Raw genomic sequence first — 26,438 nt, 5'->3', positions numbered from 1 at the left:
TCAATCAATCAAGCTAAAATTTTACTTAAATAAAATGATACATAAATCACTTGGACCAGTGCCTGGTAAGAGTAAGTGCACAATAGATACAGGCTAATATCTATTAGTCTCATTACTGGTCTCTCTGGTCACACTTTTGTCATCCTCCAATAGATACTTTAAACAGGAGCAACAGTGGTTATGTTTAAGCTTCCTTGCTTATATCTCTTCCCCATGTGTTTACAGTGAAACCCAATGTTTACCTTGGCCTGTAAACTCAGTTCCAGCCACTTCCTAACACATGCTTCCAGCACATGGGCCTTCCTTCTGTTCCTTAAATGTTAACCTCTTTCCTGTCTCAGGGTCTTTGCAGCTGCTGTTTCCTCTACCTGGAAAGGTCTCCTCCCACCCCACCTATCCCTTGCATGATTGGATCCATTGTTAGGTCTCAGTTTATATATTTGCTTTTTGGAAAGTCTCTTCCTGACTAGCTCATTCATTCATTCATTCATTCAGTCAGTCACTCATCCATTCCATAAGTATTTACTGAGCACCTACTCTGTATCAGGCACTATTCTAGTCCTAGAAGAGAAAGAAAAACAACGATCACACTAAAAAGGTTAACAGTTCCTGTCCTCACAGAACTTACATATGAGAAGAGAGAGAGAAAAACAAAATAAGGAAGCAAATGTATGTGTGAGTGTGTGTGTATGAGAAAACAAAGGGGAGAAGATGAATAGAATGATTGCTACTTTTGGTAGAGTGGTCAGAAAAGGCTTCCTTAAAAATTTTAGGGATCTTTATTTAAACAAAGACCTGAAATAGTTCCCCCCATGCCACTGTATATTCTGCATTTCAGTCTCTCGTGTTTTATCCACATAAAGGCTACTTATTAAAATTTGATAATTATTTTTTCCTTCTTTTTGTCTGTTTTCCCCACTAGATTATAAATTTAGTGAGGACACAAGCATTCACTATTATATTTCCAACATGTTACATAGTACCTGATGCATAAAAAGCATTTAGCATATATTTATCCAATGAATATGTGAAGTTGTTTATTATTACTGAACCAAAAGTTAGGAATCAAGAGTTATTCTCAAATGCAATCTATTATACTGGAGTGAAATAAAATGCCATATGTGAAAGCACATTGTATGATGACAAAAGCTTACAATTCACAGTGAATTATAATGAATAATAATTCTGTCTCATACTTTTAGGATAGAGATGGGGCATAAATAAAAGAGGAATGCCTTGGTTACCATCTTAGCAGTGGTATGTGTGTGCATTCCATCGTATTGCAATAGAGAACATAAGCAGAGACATATTCCACCTCTGAACCTCTGATCTGTGTACCTTCCCCACCCCCACCCCATGCAAATATAAAAGAAAGAAAAAGAACACTCACCAAATCTTCCAGGTCTATCTCACTTTTCCCCATAATGCCTAAGTTGTGAGAAGATAAAGATGAAGTATGGACAATGACTCATTGAGATCATTTTGGGTGAGTGCCTGGGAATGAAACCAATCAAATTGCTTGTTCATTTTTGAATAGTCAACAGACTGAATTATAAAATTTTCCACTTGTGTGGAGAATTACTCCTAGATCTGGCAAGAAGCATCCTTTCCCTGGGCTCTGGGCTTCTGAAAACTCCCTTGTGCTCTCTAGCTGAGCTCCTCCTGATGGGGCATTCTTGGGGCCAAAAAAAGACTTGTTCATGTAGAGACCATACCTTTCCCTTCTAGATTATGCTTTGGTTACTGGAACCTCAGAATTCTTTGTCCAGACACTTTCTGGACCTGTGTAGGCTCTTTACCATGTCCTACTTCCAAAGAGCAGTTTGCAAAGCTTATGTGCCTACCTCTAAACCCAAAGAACTGTAACTGAAGACTGGCCACTGGTGGGGAGATCAGTCACGCCTTGTGGGCCAGGATTGCTTGGCTTGACTTTGAAGGCCTCGAAGCTCACAGTATTTAAGTGTCTCCATCTATTCTCTTGCCCTGTAAGTGTTAGGGTCAGGCTGTTTACTTCCCAACCTCAGACCAAAGTCTAATTCCTACTCTTTTTTCAAGTCTTTCATAGACTAAGAGGAGAAACTTTGTGCAATCTGGTCATAACTTGATCTAAAAGTGCTACGTACAGTATCTTTGTGTCCCCCTCAAATTCACATGTTGAATTACTATTTCCCAATGTGATGGAATAAGGGACTTTTGGGAAGTAATTAGATCACAAGGGTGGAGCTCACGTGAACAAATTACTGCCCTTATAAGAAGAGATGAGAGATGATTTCTCTCTCCTCTATGTAAGGATATAGCACGAAGGTGGTCATCTGTAGATCAGGAAGAAGGCTGTCACCAGACACCAAATTGGCTAGCACCTTGATCTTACACTTCCCAGCCTCCAGAACTGTGAGAAATAAATGTTTGTTCTTTAAAGCCATCTAGCCTATGGTGTTCTGTTACAGCAGCATAAACTAAGACAAATGGAGAGATGTATCTTAGGAGAAAAACAAAACCATAAAGTACATTCAAAATTTGGAAACCTAAAACGTATGTATCATTGTGCATACTGGCCTGTGGCTAAGCGTACCGACCGTAACAAGGCTTCTGAGGGTGTCACACCCAGTTCTGGGAGAAGTGTGTGGGATGTGCCTAATGGAGGTATCATTTCTTATAAACACCTGCACCTCTGAGATCTGGATTATAGGCCCTTTTCCTAGACTCCATCGTTCTCCCTCTGGGGGAGAGACTTGGGAATTAAAAAATATCCAGCTAACATCCTAATGTTATTCTAAGGAAGGCCAAGAAGACAAATTAAGATATTCTAGGCCAAGAAGTCAAGGGAAGTACAGTATCTTGTAAATTATTCTAATGGATGTATTCAGAGAGAATTGTTATGAATTCATTTAGATTACTGAGGAAAAATGATCTAGCAAATTGAATTCCAGGTGGGGTAGGAAGGTTCACAGTTTGGTCAGTGCTCTGCTAGACACTTGAGGCATGTGTAATGTTGTTTTATTTCATGTTTCTTTGATAACTAAGGATGGTAAACATTGTATAATATTATTTACTGATCATGCATATTTCCCCTTTTGTAAACTGTCCATTTTTTTTGGTGCCTCTCTCTATTGCTAGTTTAGAGTATTTATTTATTTGAATAAGGCTTTTGTAATTAAAAAAAAAAGTTTCTTTATTTTTGAGAGAGAGAGTGTAAGCAGGGGAGGGGCAGAGAGAGGGGGACAGAGGATCCGAGGCAGGCTCCGCAGTGACAGCAGCAAGCCTGATGCGAGGCTCAAACCCATGAACAGTGAGATCGTGATCTGAGGTGAAGTTGGCTGCTTAACTGACTAAGCCACCCAGGTGCCCCTATAATATTTATTTATTTATTTATTTATTTATTTATTTATTTACTTACTTATTTATTTAAGTAAGCTCTATACACAACCACGGGTCTTGAGCTCATGACAGATCAAAAGTCACATGTGAGCTAGACGGGCACCCCTGTTTATCTTTTAATTTTCTATTTTTTTAATGTAAGAGGTTTTATATTTTATAAATTTTTAATTTAAATTTTAGCTGATTGTGATTTATCTTGTACAAAGTCTGCTCATTAATTAGGACAAAAATAATCCTTAGCAAAATTTGTTCTTCTAGCCAGTAGTGTGCTGTGTAACTACATTTTTATCTTTTTTTTTCTAAAAAAATAAACTTTTTAATCTTGCAGTAATTATAAATACACATTCAGTTGTAGGAAATAATGTAGAGAAATACTATGCACCATCTACCCAGTTTTTACCAATGGTAACATCTTGCAAAACAATATGACAAACAGTATGTTGACATTGACACAGTCAAAATGCAGAACATTATCATCACCAGAGACCTCCCTCAGGTTGCCCTTTTACATCCGTAGCTCCTTTGTCCCATTCATACCCTTCCCACCCCTGACAATCACTAATCTGTTGTTCGTTTCTACAATTTCATCATTTTAAGAATGTTTTATTAGGGGCACCTGTTGAACCTCCGACTCTTGATTTTGGTCCTGACCTCACAGTCATGAGATCAAGCCCTGCAGGGGACTCCTCCCTGGGTTGGGTGTGTAGCCTGCTTGAGATTCTCTCTCTCCTCCTCTCTCCCTTTGCTCCTTCTCTGCTAGCTTACGCGCGCGTGTGTGTGATCTCTCTCTCTCTCTCAAAAAAAGAATGTTTTATTAATGGAATTATATAGTAGGTAACCTTTGGGGATGAGCTTTTTTCATGCAGCATACATGCTGAAGATTTATTCAAGGTCTGTGTATTAATAGCTTGTTCTTTAAAAAAAACACTTTCTAGGGGCACCTGGGTGGCTCAGTGGGTTAAGCGTCTGACTTCGGCTCAGGTCAGGATCTTGCGGTTCGTGAGTTCAAGTCCCTCATTGGGCTCTGTGCTGGCAGCTCAGAGCCTGGAGCCTGCTTTGGATTCTGTGTCTCCTTCTCTTTCTGCCCCTCCCCTGCTCACGCTCTGTCTCTCTCTGTCTTTCAATAATAAATAAAGGTTTTAAAAAAAATTTCTAAGTATACAATCATGCAGTGTATTTCTCTGCCTATAATGTCTTTTATTTCCTTTTCTTGCCTTGTTGCCCTGGGTACAATTTCCAGCACTGTACTGAATCAGAATGTGGAGTGCTGTCATCTGCCTTTTCTCAAGCTCAAAAGGAAACCATTCAGTCCTTCTACCAGTAAGGATAATTTTAGCTAAAGTTTTTTGTAGGTGCTCTTTATCAAGTTGAGGAAGTTTGCCTTTATTCCTATTTTTATGAGAATTTTCATCAGGAATGAGTATTGAATCATGTCAAATGCCTTTTCTGCGTTAAGGTGATCATGTGATATTTCTTCTTTAGCTATTAATATTACAGATTACCTGGATTCATTTTTTTTATATTGAATCAGTCTTATATCCCTGGAATAAATCTCACTTGGATGTGGTATATAATTCTTATTTGTTGCTGAATTGTAGATGCTAGTATTTTATTAAAGATTTTTGTGTGTCTATATTCATAAGTGATATTGGGCCGTAGCTTTGTTTCTCTATACACTGTTTTTTGCCCCAAATATTTTTGTATTTTTATTTACATTTTGTAAATTTTTTTAATGTTGTTTTTAATTGTATTTTTGAGAGAGAGACAGAGTGCAAGTGGGGGAGGGGCAGAGAGTGAGGGAGACACAGAATGTGAAGCAGGATCCAGGCTCTGAGCTGTCAGCACGAACCGTGAGATCATGACCTGAGCCGAAGTCAGATGCTTAATTGACTGAGCCACCCAGATGCCCCTGTAATTTTTATTTATCTTTTAACTTGATTTTCTAATATATAGAGATTTATATTTTATCAATTTATAAATTTTGGCATCATGTTAATACCAGCTTCACAAAATGAATTGGAAGTGTTCTTTTCTATTTTTTCAGAGTTTGTATAGAATTGCTTGTTAAATCTTTATATATTTTGTAGAATTCTCAAAGAAACCATTTGAGCTTGGAGATTTCCTTTTTAGGAATTTTTAAACAGTGAATTCAGTTTTTAAAATACATACTTATAAGGCTGTTCAAATGATATATTTTGGATCAGGAGAGTTGTAGTAATTTTTGTTTTGTTTGTTTTTTTGTCCAAGTTGTCAAATTCCCTTATTATCCCCTTGATGTCTGCAGTATTAATAGTGACAACCCTTATTTCAATTTTGGTGTTGGTAAGTCTTTGTTTTTTCTTTGACAGCCTTTTTCAAGGTTTGTCAATTTATTGATCTTTTCAAAGAACCAGATCTTTGTTTCATTCAGTGTTTTATTTCTGGTTTCAATTTCACTGAGATCTGCTCTTACCATCTTTCTTTGGTTTTAATTTCCCTTCTTTTTGGTTCTTGAGGTGGGAGTTTAGATTATTGATATGAGACATCTCCTCTTTTCTAATGTATGCATTTGGGCTATAAATTTCCCTGTTGGTTCTGATTTAGATGTGTCTTACAAATTTTGATGTGTTTTCATTTTCATTCAGTTCCATGTACTCTTTATATTTATTTTGAGACTTCCTCTTTGGCCCATGGATTGCATAAACATCTGCTGTTCACTTTTCAAGCATTTGGAGATGTTCCCATTATTTTGTTACTGATTTCTAGTCTGGTTCTTTGGTAGTTGGAGAACACGTTCGTAGTATTGCAATTCTCCTAAGTGTGTTGAGGTTTGTTTTTTATGGTCCAAGGCCTATTTTGCTATATGTTCTATGAGTACTTGAAAAGGATGTATATTCTGCTGTTGTTGGGTACAATGTTCAATAAATATTAATTAGATCCTGTTGTCCCATGTTATTGTTGAGTTCCTCCATATTTTTACTGGTTTTTCTGTCTTCTATCGATTGTTGAGTGATGATAATGAATTCTCCAACTATAATGAGTGGATTTGTCTATTTCTCTTTTCAGGTCTATCAGTTTTGCGTCACGTATTTTCCAACTCTGTTGTCTGCATACTCACTTATGATTGCTACATCTTCTGGGTGAATTGACAATATTCTCATCATATAATGTTTATCCCTGATCTCTGTCTCTGGTAATTGCCTTTGTTCTGAGGTTTACTTTAATATTAGCATAGCCTTTCATGCTTTTTTAAAATTGTTCTCATCGTTTATTTTTTCCTTCTTTTTACTTTGAACCTGACGATATCATTGTTTTTGAAACGAATTCTTTGTAAACAGCATATAGTGTGTCATGTTTTTAATTCACTCTGCCTGTCTTTGTCTTTCACCGCTTGCTTTAATTATCACATTATATGTATATAATTAATCATAGTCTACTGGTGTGTCATTTTACCTACTGCCTCGTTTTCCTTTACCCTGTCTCATTTTTAATATACTTGTCTTCAATCTTCCCTCTAGATACACTTAGAATCACAACAGTGTTATCATTTTTGCTTTAAACATCAGTTATAATTTAGAAAACTCAAGAGAAATTAAACTTATTGTATTTACTCAGAGTTTTCTAACCATGTTCTTTCTTCTTTACTGAAATTCCAAGATCCCTCCTATTGTCATTTCCTTTGTGTTCAGAGAACTTCATTTAACCCTTCTTTCAGGGTAGGTACACTGGTGGCAAATTCTTAATTTTATTTCACCTTTGAATGTCCTTTATTCCTGAAGGATATTTTCCCTGGGTGTAGGATTCTGTATTGACAGTTGATTTCTTTCAGCAATTAAAACATATCATGCTGCTTCTTTGTGATCCCAATGGTTTCTGATGAGAAATCTGCTACCATTCAAGTTGTTTTTCCACTATGGATAGTGTACATTTTTCTTTAGTGTTCAGGAGTTTCATTATGCGGCATCTATATGAGAATTTCTTTGGTTTATCCTTCTTTGGATTCATCACGTTTCTTGAATATGTGGTTTTAGGTCTCTTGCAAAACATGAGGAGTTTCAGTCATGATTTCTTTGAATACCTTTTCAACTCCCCCCTATGCACACCCTTTCTCTTTGCTTTCCAGCAATCCAATGCCACAAATATTAGATCTTTTATCATAATTCCACAACTATGAGGTTCTTTTCAGTTTGTCCAGTCTATTTTCACTCTGTTGTTCAGGTTGGATAATTTCTATTGCTCTATCTTCCTATCCATTAGTTCTTTCCTCTGTGGCTTCTGTTCTGCTGGTGAGCCCCTCTACTGAAATCTGCGTTTCAGTAATTATAGCTTTCAGTTCTAAATTTTCTATTTGGTTCTTCTTTATACCTCTTGTTTCTTTTCGAAGACTTTGTATTTTTTCATTTGTTTCAGGCATCATCATAATTGCCATTATGGCATTTTTAATCATGGCTTCTTTCAAATCTTTGTCAGATCCTAACATGTTTGCCATCTTAGTGTTGGTGTCTGATGATTGCCTTTTTTCATTTGTTTTGAGATCTTTCTCATTCATGGTATGACTAGTAATTTTTTATTTAACCCTGGACTTTTTGGATCATGAGGCTGGTTTTATGTAAGCCTCTATTTTAGCTGGCTTTGTGTAATATCTCTTTGAAAGTGGAAAGTGAGGCACCAACTTATTACTCTAAAGTGGAAATAGAAGTCCAGGCTCCCTACTCAGCCTTGTTTGCATGTAAGGTAGGGGGATCCTTGTTATTGGTGGGCAGGCTTCAAGTCCAGCTCTTCCCATTGTCCCACTGGCAGCATGGTGGCAGTGGCTTTGTAACTAAGGGGAGATGGTGAATGTCTTGACTCTTCACTAAGCTTCTTCTAACACCACTCACCAAGGAAGGGAAGGAATGCCTCATTAATGCTGGGTAGGTGTTGAAGTCCAGACTTCCCAGGTGATCTCCCCTAACACAGAAAGTAAGGCTTCTTTACTTCTCTAAGGGAATGAAAGCAACAAAAGTCATACTTTCTTCTGTGACACTACTGTAAAGGTGTTGGGACACCTTGTTGAAACCTCTTGGAGAGGAAGTCTTGACTTTCTACTTACTCTTTACTGACATGAGTGGGGGCCACTTTTTTTTTTTTATTGTTTTTGTGTTTGGATGGAATAGATTATCTAAAAAGTTTCTCTTTCTAGGCCGCCCCTATCCTGTTCCTTTGGCTGCAGATAGCAGACTTTTTGCAGATGGATTTTTTTTGTCTGTACAGTTTGCATTCCCAGGTTGCCAGCTTCCTTAGCACCAAAAGTGGGATATAAGAGATAACAAATAAATAAAAACCAACAACAACAACAACAAACCTCCCACTAATGTAACTCATCTCATTTCTCAGGCCCTGATATTCCCGAGCCTATCTGCCTTATTTCTATCTTTCAGAGTCTTCGTATGCTTGTTTTGTATATAGTGCCCAGGAATTTTAGTTGTAATTAGAAGGAAGAACAGGGAAAAGTACATCTACCTCATATTCCTTGAAGTGGAAGTCTTTAAATCTTTTATTTCTTTTAGCCGTAGGTATTTTATTTTCATTTTATAGGTACTGCATGGTTCTTGTTATGTTCATCCTTAAGTTTATAAATAGTTATGTATATAGTTACTATGTCTAAGTTGAGTCTCTGTAGGATCTAGAACATTTGAATCTTCCAACAGTTCTCAATTTCTCTGAAACTTCAGGGAGAGTCCCAAGAAGCACATATATGTATGAAAAACATTCCAGATAGAATCACATTTTATTATTAACTGGGGCGTGGTTGCACAGAGCTATACAACTTGGTGTTCTGGTGAACTGGGTTTGAATGTATGTGAATCTTTAAAGTAGTGGCTGCCTAATTATAGCTTCATTAAGCGTGAGGTAAGAGCACAGACCTTGGAATCAAACAACCTGGCTTCTTCACAAAGTTACTGAATGTTTAACTACCTCCGTTTATTCACCTATGAAATGGAGATATATGAGTACTATCTGAAGTGAAATCTGCTGCCGTTCAAGTTATTTTTCCCAATAAGTAAGATGTCAATTTTCTTTGGTGGCTTTTCAGATTATTTTCTCTGCTTTTAGTTTTCAGAAGTTTAATTATCATGTGTCCCGGTATGGATTTCATTGGTTTATCCTGTTTGGAGTTCTTCCAGCTTCTTGACCTTATGGATTTAAGTCTATACTAGGATAAAGTGCATTAATATGCATGTCGCATTTGTAGCAGTGTCTGCTCATAAAAGCCATGTAAATGTTAGTCATTTACATTATTACTGTCTCCTTTCCTTAAAGAAAGAACTAAGAAAATGTAATTATGGACTTTAGTTAATAATAATAATGTATCAGTATGAGTTCATTACCTGTAACTAATATAACATACTGAAGTAAAATGTCAATAATAGAGAAAACTGGCTGTGTCATATATGGAAACTCTCTGTATTACCTTTGCATTTTTTCTGTAACCTAAAATTGTTCCAAAACAATAAGTTTACTTTAAAAAATGCCTGTGGGAAATGAGTGAATGGAAGGAATGACACAGAATAGGAAGCAAGGATAGAGATTTTAAAAAAATTGTTTAACAAAAGGAACTTTGTGGAAAAGAATATATTTAGTTAGTCTGAAAATATAAACTATAATAATATATTCTTTTCCATTGAAAAAATAGGTGCAAAAAGAAAGCAAAAAATCTAGACACTCTGTAACTTAGCTAGCATGTGGCCAATAGCATTGATTTCACTTAATAGCTTATAATCACAATAATTAGTCCAGGGCCAGTGAGCCAAGTTATTGGAACTATTTTTCTAATAGAAATTGTCTTAATTCAGACCAGGGAAGTATTTGTAGGGGAGGTGTGTGGTTAGCATAGTAAATAGATGCACTGAAATTATTAATTGGTTTATACAGTTATGGCCAAAAAAAAAAAAAAAAAGCACATAAATAACTGGCTCATATGAGAGAAACAAACAAAGAGAATATGAGCAATTTTTTGCAGTTGTATTCATTTGATTACTGGAAGGTGTATTTCAAATTCATTTTGCTATAGAATCATCATAAAGCAACCCATTTGTTATTGAATCGTTAATTGCTTTTCATAATGCAGTTAAGTGATAATCAACCTTTTACATTTGCAAATATTTCCCAGTAATCTGATGATGATGTGCTGTTTTGCATTTTTTAAGGGATTTTTACATGTTTTCTCATTTATTTTTGACAACTGAAATAAAAGCTTATTTTTCCTCCCTTATAATTACATGTATCTGTTACCAAAATTACAAAACAAAGAAAAAGAAAATAGCTACCCATAATCTTATTATGTTAACTTTTTTAATGTATTTCCTGTTAATCTTACTTACTTCAAATTTTTTTTAATTATTTATTTTGAGAGACAGAAAACGAGAGAGAGCGAGAGAGAGAACACATGCAGGCGTGCAAGTTGGGGAAGGGCAGAGAGAGAGGGAGAGGGAGAGAATCCCAAGGAACTGTCAATGCAGAGTTCCATGATGCAGGGCTTGAACTCAGGAACCATGAGATCATGACCTAAGCCAAAATCAACTTAACCTGAGCTTAACCGACTGAGCCACCCAGGAACTCCTATTTTTTATTTTTGAACTATAATTGTGACTATAGGTATATTTAATTTGGGTTCTACTTGACCGTTTACCATAAGCCCTTTCTTATGCTATTTAAAATTTCAATCACTATTTTAAGTAATGTGAATTATTAAATAAGTTGTTATATTACGATTTACTAATTTATTAACCTATTGGATATTTAGGGTTTCTCCAGTGATATTTTATTCGCCCAGATTTGTGCCAATTCTGGAAGAACAGTCCTAACTCACTGATACTTTGTGTCTCTTTAAGTGATATGACTGTAGCATTCTTATATTTGAAACCCAGGAAAGAAAAAGTTCAAACAGTCAAATATGCAGGTCTAAGACATAAAGGTACCTTAAAATTTTTTTTGTATTTGAGTATAGTTGATACACAATGTTACGTTAGTTTCAGGTGTACAACATAGTGATTCAACTTCTCTACAATTATGCTGTGCTCCCCATTAGCTACCATCTGTCACCATACCACACTTTATGATGTCATTGACTATATTCTCTATACTGTGCCTTTTGTTCCTGTGATTTATTCATTCCATGAAGTGGAAGCCTGTATCTACCTCTCCCCTTCACCCATTTTGCTCATCTTCGCATTCCCTCCCCACCAGAACCACCAATTTGCTCTCTGTATGTATAGGTCTTGATTCTGTAAAGGTACTTTTTTAACTGGCACACTCATTCTGAATCTCGTCCATCTCTTTTAAGATGAAGCACATGTCTGGTTCATTGTATAACAAAGTAGCAGACACACTGCATCCTGGTATCGAAGACCATTGCCTATAATTAATTAGGGAAAAATCTATTATCTTCCAATGAAACAAGAATCGTTAGTAATATGAGATTTCTGCCAGAAGTTACTACAACTTTGGAAAGACCGTCCATTGGTTTCCTGGGAAACCAGCTGGCTATCTTGACTTGGGATTTGTTACCATGCCTGCTCTTGCCCTACCAGACAGCGTCGTGGACTCAGTTTCAGAAGTTCAATATGAGCATGGCCTAGAGGTTTTTCAGACAACTGCCCTCCAGTGAGAATGATAACCTGTGAGAGAATGATACTGAAGTTAGAAGCCTAGTTTTATAAGCAATGGTCTTAGATACCAGGATGCAGTGTGTTTGCTACTGTATAATTGTAATGCCTTTTGACTTAACAATTCTGAACTTTGTTTTTAATTTTTTGTTAATGTCTATTTATTTTTGAGAAAGACAGAGACAGAATGCGAGTAGGTTAGGGGCAGAGAGAGAGGGAGACACAGAATCCAAAACAGGCTCCAGGCTCCGAGCTGTCAGCACAGAGCCCGACGCGGGGCTCGAACTCATGAGCTGTGAGATCATGACCTGAGCAGAAGTCGGACGCTCAACCGACTGAGCCACCCAGGCACCCCTGAACTTTGTTTTTAACTAAAAGCAATTCTGCAGTTCATAAATGGATACCTAAGGATTATATTTATTCATTCACAGGGTATTTATTGAGAACATACTAAGTGCCAGGTGCTATTCTAAGTGCTGTGAGCAAGGCAGAGAAAAATCACTTCAGTCATGAAGGGTCCCTTTTTCAAAGCCCAGAATTGATGAACTACTACCTTCTGAGATAAAGTTGGTAGTGTTAGGAAGAAAACTATCAGAGAAGTAACTTGACACTGGAAACTCCTTACATTTTCCCTCTGGGTTCATCTCTCCTTACCTACAGTGAGCAGACACTGAGATACCACAGGGGGGTATCAATATCTTCTAAAATGAGAGAGGGAACATATGGGACAGAGTCCACTGAGGCAGGGACCAGTGAGAAAGTTCCAAATTTTGTTTATGTTGGGAGCTGGGGAGGTTATGGGCCACAGAGAGAAAGGAAATTATTATTATTTTTTAAACAAAAGAGTTAAGACTGAGTTAGTTACACTACTAGAGTTTTATTTTAGAACAAGAGCCAAGTAATGCCAGAATAAAAGCAGAAATCAAGACCCTGGGGTTTATGGCTGGTTGAAAACTGTAAGGTTGTTCAGGCTTCTTGAATTTTGTTTTTATTTTTATTTCTCTTGGGCGGGGGGGGGGGGGGCTCTAGTAACCAACATTTCAGAAACTACAAAAAGAGCCACTGGGATTGAGGAAGGTTTATGGAAAGCTAAGGATCCAACACCGTCCAATTAGATCTCTTAATCCAATGAGAGCAGTTCTTTACTTAGAGGGTCAGTCCTATGCTTCCTATTGCGCTTCAAGGATTAGAAAAAGACTAGAGCCACAGCTTTGGAAATATTCTGTATCTTGTCTGGATGGGAATAGGAAAGTCATAGGGAGCTGGCCAAATACCATATAGGAGTTCAGTAAAGACCTCAAAGAAAAGAAAATAGGTTGATTTTGTCCAAGGAAGACAGACAAATAAGAGAAGGGAAAAAAAGAAAAAGAACTAGAGCATAGGACAGAGATAGAACATATTAATTTTCACTCTTTGAAAACGAATCTCTCATCACATCCTTGATGATAGTCCTTGGACAATTTACCACGGTTGTATTGAAAGAAGACAAGGAAAATGACAGGTTGTAAAAAGAGATTTGGGAAGAGTTGAGAAAACATGGAGCTTCATATACACTCATGTCATTAAATACTAGAGTTTGGTTGGAATAAAGAAAAATCAATTGTAAGCCTGGTTAATTGAAAGGAAATGAAGTAAAGAATGGCTCGCTGTTTGTTTGCAAGGTTGCCTGTAGACAAACTCCATACATGCAGTACCAAAAAGATGCCCTTCTACTGGAATGCTCAAAGCATCTGTGTAGAATTGTGCTCTTCACATGGTTTGGCTTTCTCCCTCTATTCTTTCTCTTTTAACACCTCAAGAGCTGTTTTTGTTTGTTTGTTTTTTTAATATGCTAAAGGTTTTTTGCCTTTTTAGATGAAGGCAATGCCAATCAATTTCCCTGAAAATTTAAAGTGAAAAACTGTAAGTTATGGGTAAATAATTTCTCTGAGTTATATCAATTGTCAGTTGTGATGATCTAAATATTCATCCTTCATCGTGTGAAGGAGTATTTTGGAAAAGTCTACGGCTGTAAAACGTTGAGCTGAAGAAAAACCTCTCTGATTTCCTTCGTAAAGAGACAGCTTTTCTTTTGATTTTTTAAAAGTTTGTTTATTTTGAGAGAGAGCAAGAGTGAGTAGGTGAGGGGCAGAGAGAGAATCCCTAGCAGGCTCCGCACTATCATCATGGAGCCTGATGTGGAGCTTGAACTCGTGAACTGTGAGATCATAACCTGAGCTGAAGTCAGACACTTGACTGAGCCACCCAGGCACCTCAGGAGGCAGTTTTTCAATGGTGATCTCAAACTGAGAAAGCTAGGAATGGTTGCCTGTCTCATCAGCATCACATAGCTACAAATATTAGCTGGGCATGAAGAATGATGTAGTCACTAGATATAATCTGAAACAAGAGTTTTATACTGGATTCTTAAGGCCTCACTGTGACCTAAATTACACACACATGTACACACACACATACAATTTCCAATGACATCAGTCAAAATTTCCTGTGAGCAACTGGGAAAGAGACTTGGTCTAGAATTCCAAGAAACCAAACCTGAAGTTTTAAACCATACTCATTCCCAGTGCTTTGCAATTGATTCAGTTTCCAACGAAATTATCACTGTCCCTGGGTCCAATAGCAAACAGAAGGGAGAATTGAATTAGGAAGGAAAAACATTTCGTTGAAAACAAATGACATGACTCTGTGAGAACATTTCAGAAGGGCCCCCAGAAGGTGGATCCAAAGGTGCTATTCCCAAGATCTGTCGGGTAACCTGGACACAGATGTTCCATGTAGCTAAGACAGTGAGTGTGAAAGTGAGCAGGGGTGGGGGGTGGGAACAAAGAAACACTAATGCCTCCTATTTGCTTCAGTCTCATTTTCTTCCCTGAAACCAAAGCTTGATTTGCTATTTGGCACAAGGAGCAGGAGAGGACAGAGGAAGTCACAGTGCATTTCCATTTCTTGTCCAGTTTCCAGTCCCATGTCAGTAGAGTTGAACCTTGGATGGCCTAGCAATATCCCCATGGAGGTCTGCTTGGCAGAGGGAAGACGCTTGTGTTGGAGGACAGCCTTTTGTAGTTTTCAGCCCACAAACTGTCCATCCCCTCTGACCCCTGTCAGTACTACAATGGGAAGAACAAGATAAAGAAAACTCCCCTTCTCATCAAGAAGACAAGAATTTTATATACAGCAGTCACCAGACGGTGCCTCCTTGGCCAACGTCCAGGATGGCTACAGAAATTTGTTTGCAACAAAACAAATACAAGCAGCCTTGTGACTCAGACAGTGGGTGGTCTAAGTCCACATACACAGCAGCTTTTCCATGACTGACAAATGTCACAATTAGTGGATGACTGGGGCAATTATTTGAAAGTATCCTTTAAAGAAACCATAAGAGACTCTTAAAAACTGAGAATAAACTGAGGGTTGATGGAGGGGTGGGAGGGAGGGGAAAGTGGGTGATGGGCATTGAGGAGGGCACCTGTTGGAATGAGCACCGGGTGTTTTATGGAAACCAATTTGACAATAAATTTCATATTAAAAACAAACAAAAAACAAAACAAACAAACAAAAAAGAGAACATAGGTTAGAGTCACCATTACTGACACATCAGAATGCATATCTCTACTAGATTTTGGATTACATTATAATGTAAAATCATTTAATTGCCAAAATTTATCTACTTTTTCAAAATAGGGTTCTGAATCAAAGGTCCTGATGGGAATTGCCTGTGATACAGTGAGTTATTTTTAAGAGTAGCCAAGAAAAGAATTCAGTTCTTCTGCTGGTTATTCCAGGCTTAATGATTCACCTTTGGTAGATACCATGCTTGAGCTGGATTACACACAAGTTGGCATGTAGTCCAGAAAGTTTTGAACGGATTGTCCCCAGGCCATGTATACTCTCAAGAAAGAATCAACTGGATATCTTTTGCTAAAAAATAAGAGATGAATAGGAGAGGAATTAAGTTCCTCGAGATTCTGGAGAAATCTATGGATATACCCAGGCTTTCTACCACATTCCAAATAGCCTTATCTGAGGCCTCTGTTTCTTACTGATTAGCCTGGAAGTCTTATCTGGAACAATACCTAAGAAAATCCAACATTCTGGAGAACTCTGGGTCTTGCAAAGAATATCCACAGTGGTGTAGAAACTCTGCTTTCCAACTGAAACTCTTGGAGTTCTGAGACTTATTTTCAAGTAGAGCAAGGCAAAAAGAAAAGTGTAGATGCAAAGATACAATCACATATATATATATACATGTGTATATGTATATGGCTAAGCAACCTAAAAATAAAGTGAAGGAGGAGAAGCCACAATAAATTTTGAAAATGAAACACTTAAATCTCAACACAATGGAAGTATTTAGAATAAAGACACATAGAATGCAGTTCAAATGGGTCCTGGAGTAGGGAATACATACGTACATACATACATACATACATACAAATGAGACAGCACCACTTAGTGGTTACAACTTCAGATTCTGAAGTCAGACAGATCTGACTCTGAATCCCAGTTCTGTCATTCATCAGATGTGTAGCCTTTGGAACATAAAATTCCTTCAAGTTTTTTTTATTTATTAAAGAGACTAAGAAACCAATCACACAGATGTTCATAAAGCTTTTTAATGAACTAATGTATGTACATAACTAGGTATGAAGCCTGGCGCAGATTAAGTGCTCTATAAATATTGGTGAAAGTTATCTGGAAATAAAGTAGTCAGGATCTGAAGGAAAGTGAAAAGAAGGGGCAATTTATTTGGTGGATAGTAGCAGGAAGTAATTTAGATATAAGACATAGTATGGGAAAATGCTGAAAGGTATGATGGCCACATTGCCTGAAAAAAAAAAAATTAGTACACATGACTTGAGAATAGGAGAGATTATCGCTATTGGGGTCATCATAGGAAATTCAGGAAAGATCAGCACTGTGTGAAAGTACAAATTATATTTACAAAGGAGAACGTTCTTTCGCTGAAATCCAGGAGAAATTAACATCTTTTCTCAGATTCTATTTTTGGGTTACTATCAATTCTAAGTTACTTAAAGCTTCAAAAATTTATTTGGCTCTTTTCCTTCTCTTTGCATTTCTTGATGCACAGGTTTTGATCATTTGAGTAACTGTTAACATTCCATCAAAAGTAATGAAATGGAAAAGAGATTAAAAACCAACAAATCTTGACTTGATAAGCGAGCATACTGGTAACCAGGGGAGAGAATAAAGAATCACAGCAACTTCTCCAGCCGAAAATATACTCTGACAGCAGAAAAGTTTGATTTTAGATTCCAGTGATGTCTTTAGACACTATGCCTGCAAGTTAGTTCTGCCCCAATGCATACACCGGATTTCATGAAATGAAGACTTTCAGGGATTATAAAGTATAAGGATTGTGCTAAGTAGGGTTAGGGGTGCAAAGGGAAGTGAATAGTGGTGGGGAAGGAACAAACAAATATGGTGCTAGGGAGACAATAAGCAAAATAAAGTTTAAAAAAATCTTAGATGTAAAATAAACATAAACAGAGCTGTGTAGACCGAGTATGGAAAAAAGTCATCCCTGAGGAGTGACATATAGCTGATATCTGAATGACAGGAAGAAGCTAGACACTCTAAAATTGGAAGGAATGATGTTCATGGCAGAGAGTTCTAAGGCCTTGGGCAGCAACCAGCTTTGTGTGTTGGAAAGACAAAGAAGGAAGTATGTCCAAGGTGTACAGAAATAAATTAAAGAAAAAATTATTTATTAGTTAAGACTCTGTATTAGTTAATATTAATTAAGCAGAGGGGATTGTGTATTAATTTATTGGAGTCTGCCATAAATTGATGTTGTATAAATTGATCTTATATCAGCTCATTATGGGGCAGGGAATTTATAATAGTATTCTTCCTATTCTATCCCTCCAAACCTTTGTACTATTGTTATCATATACTTTCCTACTGCATATTGATACACACCATAATAATATTTTTTCTTTAAAAATCAATTGTGCTTCCAATAATTCAGAAAGAGTAAAAAAGAAAATGTCTTATATAATTATCTAAATTTTTACTGAATTCCTGAAGCTTTTCTTTTTATGGGTCCAAATTTTTAACTCATACGATTTTTCATAAGCCTGAAGAACTTCACTTATCTATTGTCGTGTAGCATGCTGATAAAAATTCTCAGCCAGCTAGGAATAGAACATCCTCAAGCAGATAAACACATATAAAAAATGCTACAGGTAACATCATATGTGATGATGAAAAGCCAAATGCTTTATCTGGAGGGTAGGGTACAAGGCATGGATGTTCATTCTTACTCTTTGCTCAACCACTATATTGCAAGTCTTAACCAGTGCAATTAGGCAAGAAAAAAAAAAAAAGAGACATTCTGATTGGAAAAGATAAAGTAAAACTGTCTTGAATCAGACAGTATGACCTTCTATGTGGAAAAACCAAGGAATCCACATAAAAGATGTGAAAAATAATAAACGAGTTTAGTAATTTAAAAGATACAATGAACACATACAAAATCAAAAATTGAAATTTGAGTAACATTAAAACAAGGACTACTTAGGTATAAGTCTAACAAAATCTTGCAAGCTTTGTTTGCTGAAAATTATAAACCATGATGAGAAAAATTAATGTCTTAAGTATATGGAGAGCTATAGTGATGATCATGAATCATTAAAGGCCTGTGCAATTTACAACCTATATATAAGTTTACCTTGATAAAAATTTTTTTAAAAGAAAGATGAAATAAAAATGTTTTTAGTCAGACAAAAATGAAATAATGAACTAGATGAACACTAATGGAAGTACCCAAAGCCATTTTTCAGGCAGAATTAACAGGTGTTGATGAGGATATAAGCTCATAAGTGCAGCTGCAATGTACATTCATATAATTTTTCAAAACTGTTAGGTCTTATCTATAAAACCAATGACCCAGCAATTCCATATCTCTCTTTACCTAGGACCATACATTTGTAACGGATTTTGCAACAGAGGATATTTCATTGGCATTTGCAGTTCCCAGAGAATATGGGAGATTTAATACCAAGGTCAGAATATAAGAAGAAGTAAAATCTCTATTTAGATGGTGACACTGATAGACGCTGCCCTGTGATGGAACCTGGGCCTCTGAGCCCAGCTGAGAATCAGGGAGGGTTGCTGAACAGAGGGTGGTGTAAAGGGAGAACTTCAGGCCCCACTAGCACTCTGTGACCTTGCAGGCTTGTGCTAGCTACCGCTGTGGCTCCATTAGCATCCATATAGTCACTGCTTGTCTAGTCTAGTAGACTTGTCTAGTAACTTATTAACACCAGCCAATCCAAGGCTATGGAAATGCCTCTTGGCTGGCTCACTACTTCATTTTAATAAATCTAAGTTTGTTCACCGATAAGCCAAAAACCCACCACACTGATTACCGATGGCATCCTTCTACGTGCAATGTTTTTACCCAAATTGTTGTCTTTTATTTCTAGCATTTAATCAACATCTACTATGTTCCTAACACTTACCTGGCACAACAGCTGAGCACAAAGTTAAGATGGCAGCAAAGGCAAAGACACTGAGATGGGTGAGAAAACAATGTATTGTCTGGGGGAATTAAATACAATCCAGTCTCACTGGACGTTAGGCAGTAAAGGAGCTGGGTGAGGATGAAACTAGAAAGGTAGGCCAACCCCAGATTGTGAGGGATTTTGCACATAGGCTTGGATTGTCAACTTTTACTAAAGAAGTTGCCATGGGTTTTTACCACTTCATGTGTACTTGTAAAGATTGGAGACTCCAATCACTTTTTTTAAAGCTAAGATGTTTTGAAAGGCAAATACTTGCCAGAAGTTCAGGATTGTCTCTCCATAAATATATTCACACGAGGAATATAAAACTATATTTTGGAAAACAATTGTGGGATTTCTTCTGCTTAATCTGTGCTTGACACAGAGTCATAAGAAAGGATCCAGTTTCCTCTCATTGGTCCTCGTTCTCATACCATAAGAACTGATCCAGTTACTACCAAGACCATTCTCTACAGACTTCATTATCTACTTCCTTTGCAGGTTTGTGTTGGAAAATTTTAAAAACTCTATCCAGGGATGCTTTAATGAAAGGAGGAATTAAATCTTTCTAAAAAGTGAAAGGAAAGCGTTTCATTTAATTCCCCTTCTGACGGTGTCATTCACTCCTTTACTGATTCTTCGCCTTCAAGATCTCTATTACATGGACCATTCTCTGTTCTTGCAATCTGTGTATGACCTTTTGTTTCCATTTCTTTTGCAATCTAGATAAGACCTATGGATCATCACTTCAAACTCTTCTGTGTATCCTTTAGTTTTTTGCCCCTTTTGTGTTTCTGCCCAGTAAAACCCAAATGAGCATCTTCAGATCCAGGAGGAGAGAGAAAGGAATATGGAAAAACAATTAGATAGGGACCAGACTAGAAGTTGGAAGTCTACCATAATGATCTACTTGTAATCTAGGCAAGAAATGAGAAGAGTCTGAACCATGGCAGTGGAACATTAAGCACCAGGATCACATTCTAGGGACATTAACAAGGTGGAATTAGAAGACTCTTTTTCTTACTTTTTCAGCTGCATAGTGGCCAGCTGTGTTCACTAAGAATAGTAATAGAGAAAGAGTAGACTTTGGTAAAGAGGATAGACTGCACTGTAGCTAAGAATTTGAAATCCTTGTGAGGCCTCCAAATAGGAGTTCAGGAGAGATGCTTTGGGATGCATAGGTGACCTATGGGAGTCATCAGCATGTAAACAGCAATTGGAGCCATGGGGTTTAATTAACCTATAAAAGGAAAATGTGTCGAGAACGAAAAGGAGGTACCCAAGGATCAGAACAGAAGAGTCCGTTAAGGAAATGTGTCAAGAAGCTAAGGGGAAAGAGGGAATCACAAAACTGAGTAATGAGAAGAAACAAATGCTACAGAGAGCTCAAGAAAGATAAGAATAGAAAATGTCTTTTGGATTTAACAAAGAAGAGTTCATTATTGACTCAGCCAAAATATGTAATCATATTTGAGGGTGGAAACCATGCTTGGAATAGTTTGAGAAGTACATATGATGTGATAAAATAGAGAACTCTTAGATTGCTATTCAGTAACTCTGGCTATAAATGGAAAGACAAGAGGAGGACAATGCATGGATGAAGCAGTATTCTAAAGGTGGCAACAATCTGAGCATGCTTGGATGTTGATGGGAAAGAACTGGAAGATAAGGAGAGATGGAATATTTAGGAGAAGTTGGGGAAACAGATGGAGTGAGAACTGTGAGCGGTGAGTGGGGAATGGGAGCCAGAGTATGGGCAGGAAGGTTAATTTAAGACTGAACAAGATTTCCCTGTTGTTTTAATTTAAAAGGTCAGAATTAAGGGTGAAAACAGGGTCTGGATTGGGAGCGGGAAGTAGTTGGAATTTCTTTCCAGGGGCACTTATTTCTGATATCAATTTTTTTAAAGAAGTAAAGGGAGAAAGTCTATGTCAAGAGCCAAAAAGAGACTAGGGCAGAGGAGAAGGAAAATGAAGATGAGGACCCAACTAAGATTGGTGACTGTAGATGTGTTATTTCAGATTGTCAATCTTGCCTTCATAATAGAATCACCTGGAGAACTTTTAAAAATGCTTATTCCCAGTGTTTCACCCAAGAGATACTGATTGTTCTGGGCAGAAGCATTTTTGAAAGCTCCCTAGGTGCTTCGAATGTACAGCCACAGTTGAGAGAGTATTGCTCTGATCCCTTTGGTTTTGTGAGCTTGCCGTACCAGGGATCAACAGTCTGGGTATAAGGCAGAGAAGGCAGGTGGCCAAACTGTTCAGAGTTGCAGATCTGCTGGGCAGGCTCAGAGGAAGGACAAAGGAAAGGCACTGGAGAGGTGCTCTGTAGAATCTAGGCTGAGACAAGAAAATGGAGACATGAGGTAATACAAAGACTACAAGAAAATAGAGTAGCCAAGAAATGGTGAACATGTGGAAAAAGTAAGATGGGGATTGATCTGGACTCAATGAAGAAAGGAGCATCCCCTTTCAACTTTCTGATGATCTGAAGCCACTCCTTGGGTAACATGCCCTTAAAAGTACTTTTTAAGGGGCACCTGGGTAGTTCAGTCAGTTAACCATCTGACTTCAGCTCAGGTCATGATCTCGCAGTTTGTGAGTTCGAGCCCTGCGTCGGGCTCTGTGCTGACAGCTCAGAGCCTGGAGCCCGCTTCTGATTCTGTGTCTCCCTCTCTCTGCACCTCCCTGGCTTGCGCTCTCTCTCTTTCTCAAACACAAACATTAAAAAAAAAAAAAAAAGAAAGTACTTCTTTTTACTACATTTCAGTGCAAGACTACAACAAACAGAAAATAGAGTTTATTGAGAAGTAGAAATGAGGTCAATGCTTATAGCATGGAGGAGCAGGAAGCATAGATAGTGGAGAAGAATTCTCCATTAAAATATATCTCTATATATTTATATATAGTTTCTTATTCCTCATGTATCAATCTAAGTTTATTAGTAACTAAGAATATTTAGCAACTAAGGAAGTGATTAGAATCTTCAATTTAGTGGGTATTAGGGAGTAGTACGATTTTGAGATGATCCCTCCTCTGGAAGTAGAGACATGAATAATGCTTTTCTCTAAACAAAGGATGTGATTAGTATAATTTAGTGACCCTGCTGTATTATTATTAAGTTATTAGAATGATCTTAAGTCATCTGCATATAGTGTAAGGTTTTAAACAATAGAGGCCCCCGAATGGGATGAATGATAAACAAGGCATAAACAGACCTCGAAGCAAAACCCATTTACTGTATATTTCCGTGAGAATCTTGGACAAAAATGTAAACTATTCTCTCTTTTTTAAATTTATTTATTTATTTTGAGGGAGAGTGAATGGGGAAGGGACGGGGGTGGGGGGAGGAGAGAGAATCCCAAGCAGGCTCCAGCTCTGTCAGTACAGAGCCCAACATGGGACTCGAACTCATGAACTGTGAGATCAAGACCTGAGCCAAGATCAAGAGTCAGAGGCTTAACCAACTGAGCCACCCAGGTACCCCCAAAATATGAATTATTCTTAACCGACGAAGTGACAGTAAGATGGGGAAAGGAACCAGAGGCCTTTAGATCCTGCAGCAATACAAATGAGGGCTTGATGATGGCTGAGAGAAGAGAAAGAAAAATGAGTTCTAAGGATGCTCCTGTTAATTCACAAGGAGTCCTAGAGAAAAGACTGAACGTTATTCATTGGAATTTTTCCCCATTGTTCTCTCTCATTAAAACTGGATCTGTTTTGTCTCCCTCTGAGACTGTTTGAAATGTAGATTCTGATGTCCTTTGAACTTTGTTCTTTGATAAAAGTTGGGCAAAAAACACAGGCCACACACAACTGTGGACCTGAGATGTGAGACTCGTGACAGTTCTGGAGACGGCTTCCTGCCCTATGCCGAAAAAGGAAGACAAATGTTCAAACTGACTAGGAGGCAAAATATTTCCATGGTTAGTCATTAATATTTACTAAGAGGCATCAATGAACTGCAAGCTTCCTAGATTCAAGGAATATTTAGAAAGTTCCCTTTTCCCATCTCCATTAGGCTGGCAGGGCAGAAGGACACAGCCACCCGGGCTTGGTCTCCATCAGGACATTTCACCTATACGGTTTCTGGAAAAAAAGCAGTTTTTCTGCAGGTTTGTCCTCAAACAATAGGGCTTTGGGGTAGGCTAAAAGTGAACATATGCCAAATTAGGGATAAGATGATGGGGTTTTGTTTTCTTCACTCTAGATTTCCCTTTATGACTTTTTTCTTCCTTCTTGCAAATTATGGACTATAAATCTAGGCCTTTATGATTCAGAGTTCTCTTTGATTTGAACACTTTCATAAAGGGGATAGTTTCAAATGGTTGAGGTCTGTGTTCCTTTTTTTCTTCCCAATTTACTCTCCGAGTCTGAGTAAATTTATGGCGCCTCTCTATTACAACTACCTGGCTTGTGTGGCATTCATGTTACCCAGATCACTCTTCTTTCATAACTGAAATACATAAAAATGAAAATAGGGCTCAAGGGGTTTCAGTTGAACCCCCTATATTTGAAGGGAATTATTAAGCACAGAATGTAAAGCCTATCCTGTTCTCAGGGGTCTGATGTGACAGCAAAACAGATTCAAGAAGAATAATGCTCTTCACCTGTGATCTGAAACAACGCAGGGAGCTGATCCATTGAGCTCCATTTGGGAGGAAGACAGAGGTTGGGATCTGGACTAAGGCACCTCAAGCACCTCTGACCCAGGAAGTGAAGTGATGATGAGGTGATACGTAATAATAGGAGGGCAGGGAGTATAAGCTGCATGACTAGGTCCCCAGGGAGAAGTGGACAGAACTCTCCCTTCTTTTGCCAAACATACTAAGAAAAGGTGTATTGGATTATTTGAATGTTAATGTACCCAAGAAGCAAACACAAAAGTAAGGGTGTGGTATGTTTAATTTCTAGGTAGCTGCCAGAAACATTGTTCAGTATAATCACTCTATGACTCGACACAATTAATCTAGTAATTGGGAAATTTTCTTACTTTGCCAGAGAAAAATGATTTTAATAAGGAACCCAACCAGCCCAGTCAAAATTTGCTGTATTTTGAGTGTTCACATCATCCTTGGACTTTTATCTTCGTAGGTTTTAGCGAAGTTGTTGAATCACATGGAAATAAGGACATAAACCACAAAACCGTGTGATTATTCATAGAGTTAACCATGTTTTTCTTTTGGTGCAGCTGTTTTAACGGCAAGAACCAAATGATACTTCATGTCATTGAAAAGTAGGAACGACTATACCCCTATTGGAGTAGCTAAAATGGAAAATAGTGACAATACCCAATGCTGGCAAGGGTGCAGAGAAAGTGGGTCTCTCATACATTCCTGGTGGGAATGTGAAATTGTACAGCCACTCTGGAAAGTAGTTTGAGTTTCTCGAAAATGAAACAGACATGAACAACATGATTCAGCAATCACACTCCTGGGTATTTGTCTCAGAGAAATGAAAACGATATCCACACAACGGCTTATTCATGAATGTTCATAGCAGCTTTATCGGTAACAGTGAAAAACTGCAAACAACCCAGATGTCTCTCCATGTAACAACAGGTAAACAAACTGTGGCATATTCATAGCATGGAATACTACTCAGCAATAAAAGGGAATGAACTGTTAACACACACTACAGCATGTATAGATCTCAAGGGAATTGTGCAGAGGGAAAAAAGCCAATCTCAAAAGGTCACTTACTGTGTGATTCCATTTATATAATATTCTCAAAATGATAAAATTACAGAGATCGAGAATAGATCAGTGATTGCCAGGCATTAGACAGGAGCGGAGTGGGGGAGGGTGGATATGATTATAAAAGAGTAGTGCAAGGGAGATCTTTTTTAGTGATGGAACAGTTCTCTATCATGATTGTGGTGGTGGCTACATGAATGCACACATGTGATTGAAATGCATAGAACTACACACACACACACACACACACACACACACGTACAGGTAAACCTGGTGAGATCTGAATAAGGTATGTGAATTACAACAATGTTATTTTCTTAGCTTTGATATTGTACTATAGTTAATGTAAGACATCACCATTGGGAGAAATTGGATGAAAAGTACATGATGCCTCTGATATTTTGGCAACTTTCTGTGAATCTATAGTCCATTCACAATAAAAACTTAAAAAAAATGGAGAATAACGTCAAAATGAGGCTACCATTTGAAAAATTATATGAAAAATTTGAGACCGTATTTTTGGAGATAACAAAGCCAAAGTGACAACTTGTAGATATGTTGTAGCTATAAAACTGGAAATTATTCCCAAACGGATTTCTCTGTATGAACACTCTATTTGTGTGTTTCTGGAAACTGACTCAATGTGTTTATTGACACTTCTTCTATCTGTGAAATGTCTGTTTTTCCTAATGAAAAGTGTTCCAGAAAACCAAGCAATGACATATATGGCTGTACAACTTCAAGATGCGATTCTATTGTTTGCTTTGTACCCTTGCCACATCCACTTTCTGAAGACCTGCATCAGTTGATAATAGCCACTGGGGGTCAGACTTCCACATGGCCCTTACCAAACATATGATTTCATACCCAGTGCAACTGCAGGAGCCCAGACCCACAGATTAACAGAACTCAAACCTTCCTTCTTACTTGTAAGCTCACCAAAGCAGACAGAGATATATATGTTCCTAGTAATTACCCACTTCAGAATGCAAACATATCCAGTGATTGTGGAAGAGACACCAGAATAGTTTTATATAAATCTTGGTTAAATACATCACAGTTCATGAGGAATTCAGCAGCAGGCTAATGTTTTCTCTAAGCTGTGGATGAGATACAACCTTCCTTTCTACGATCTGGACAAGAAACCCCTGCCCTGGGCCCCTCACTTTAGAAGCCCCACATGCCCCTGGCCATGCCCCTCACCATAGG

General features: G+C 37.7%; 1 long non-coding RNA gene across 6 annotated transcripts in view; it reads left to right on the top strand.

The window, feature by feature from the left end:
- LOC131506543 (uncharacterized) overlaps positions 1–26,438 on the top strand; it is a 235,300-nt gene that overhangs the window by 150,901 nt on the left and 57,961 nt on the right. Inside the window, exons 5-6 of one of the 6 annotated variants that reach the window (XR_009259015.1) lie at positions 18,944–19,030; positions 19,454–19,548. The exons of 4 other annotated variants lie outside the window; for them this stretch is intronic. This is a non-coding gene — a long non-coding RNA (uncharacterized LOC131506543). The remainder of the gene's footprint in view (positions 1–18,943; positions 19,031–19,453; positions 19,549–26,438) is intronic. One more of the 6 variants, XR_009259017.1, reaches the window with a different exon arrangement.

Source organism: Neofelis nebulosa, chromosome 3 (genome assembly GCF_028018385.1).
Source record: "Neofelis nebulosa isolate mNeoNeb1 chromosome 3, mNeoNeb1.pri, whole genome shotgun sequence".
Lineage (NCBI taxonomy): Eukaryota > Metazoa > Chordata > Mammalia > Carnivora > Felidae > Neofelis > Neofelis nebulosa.
Note: the sequence above shows the minus strand (reverse complement) of the source record. Positions and strands in the feature narration are given on the sequence as shown.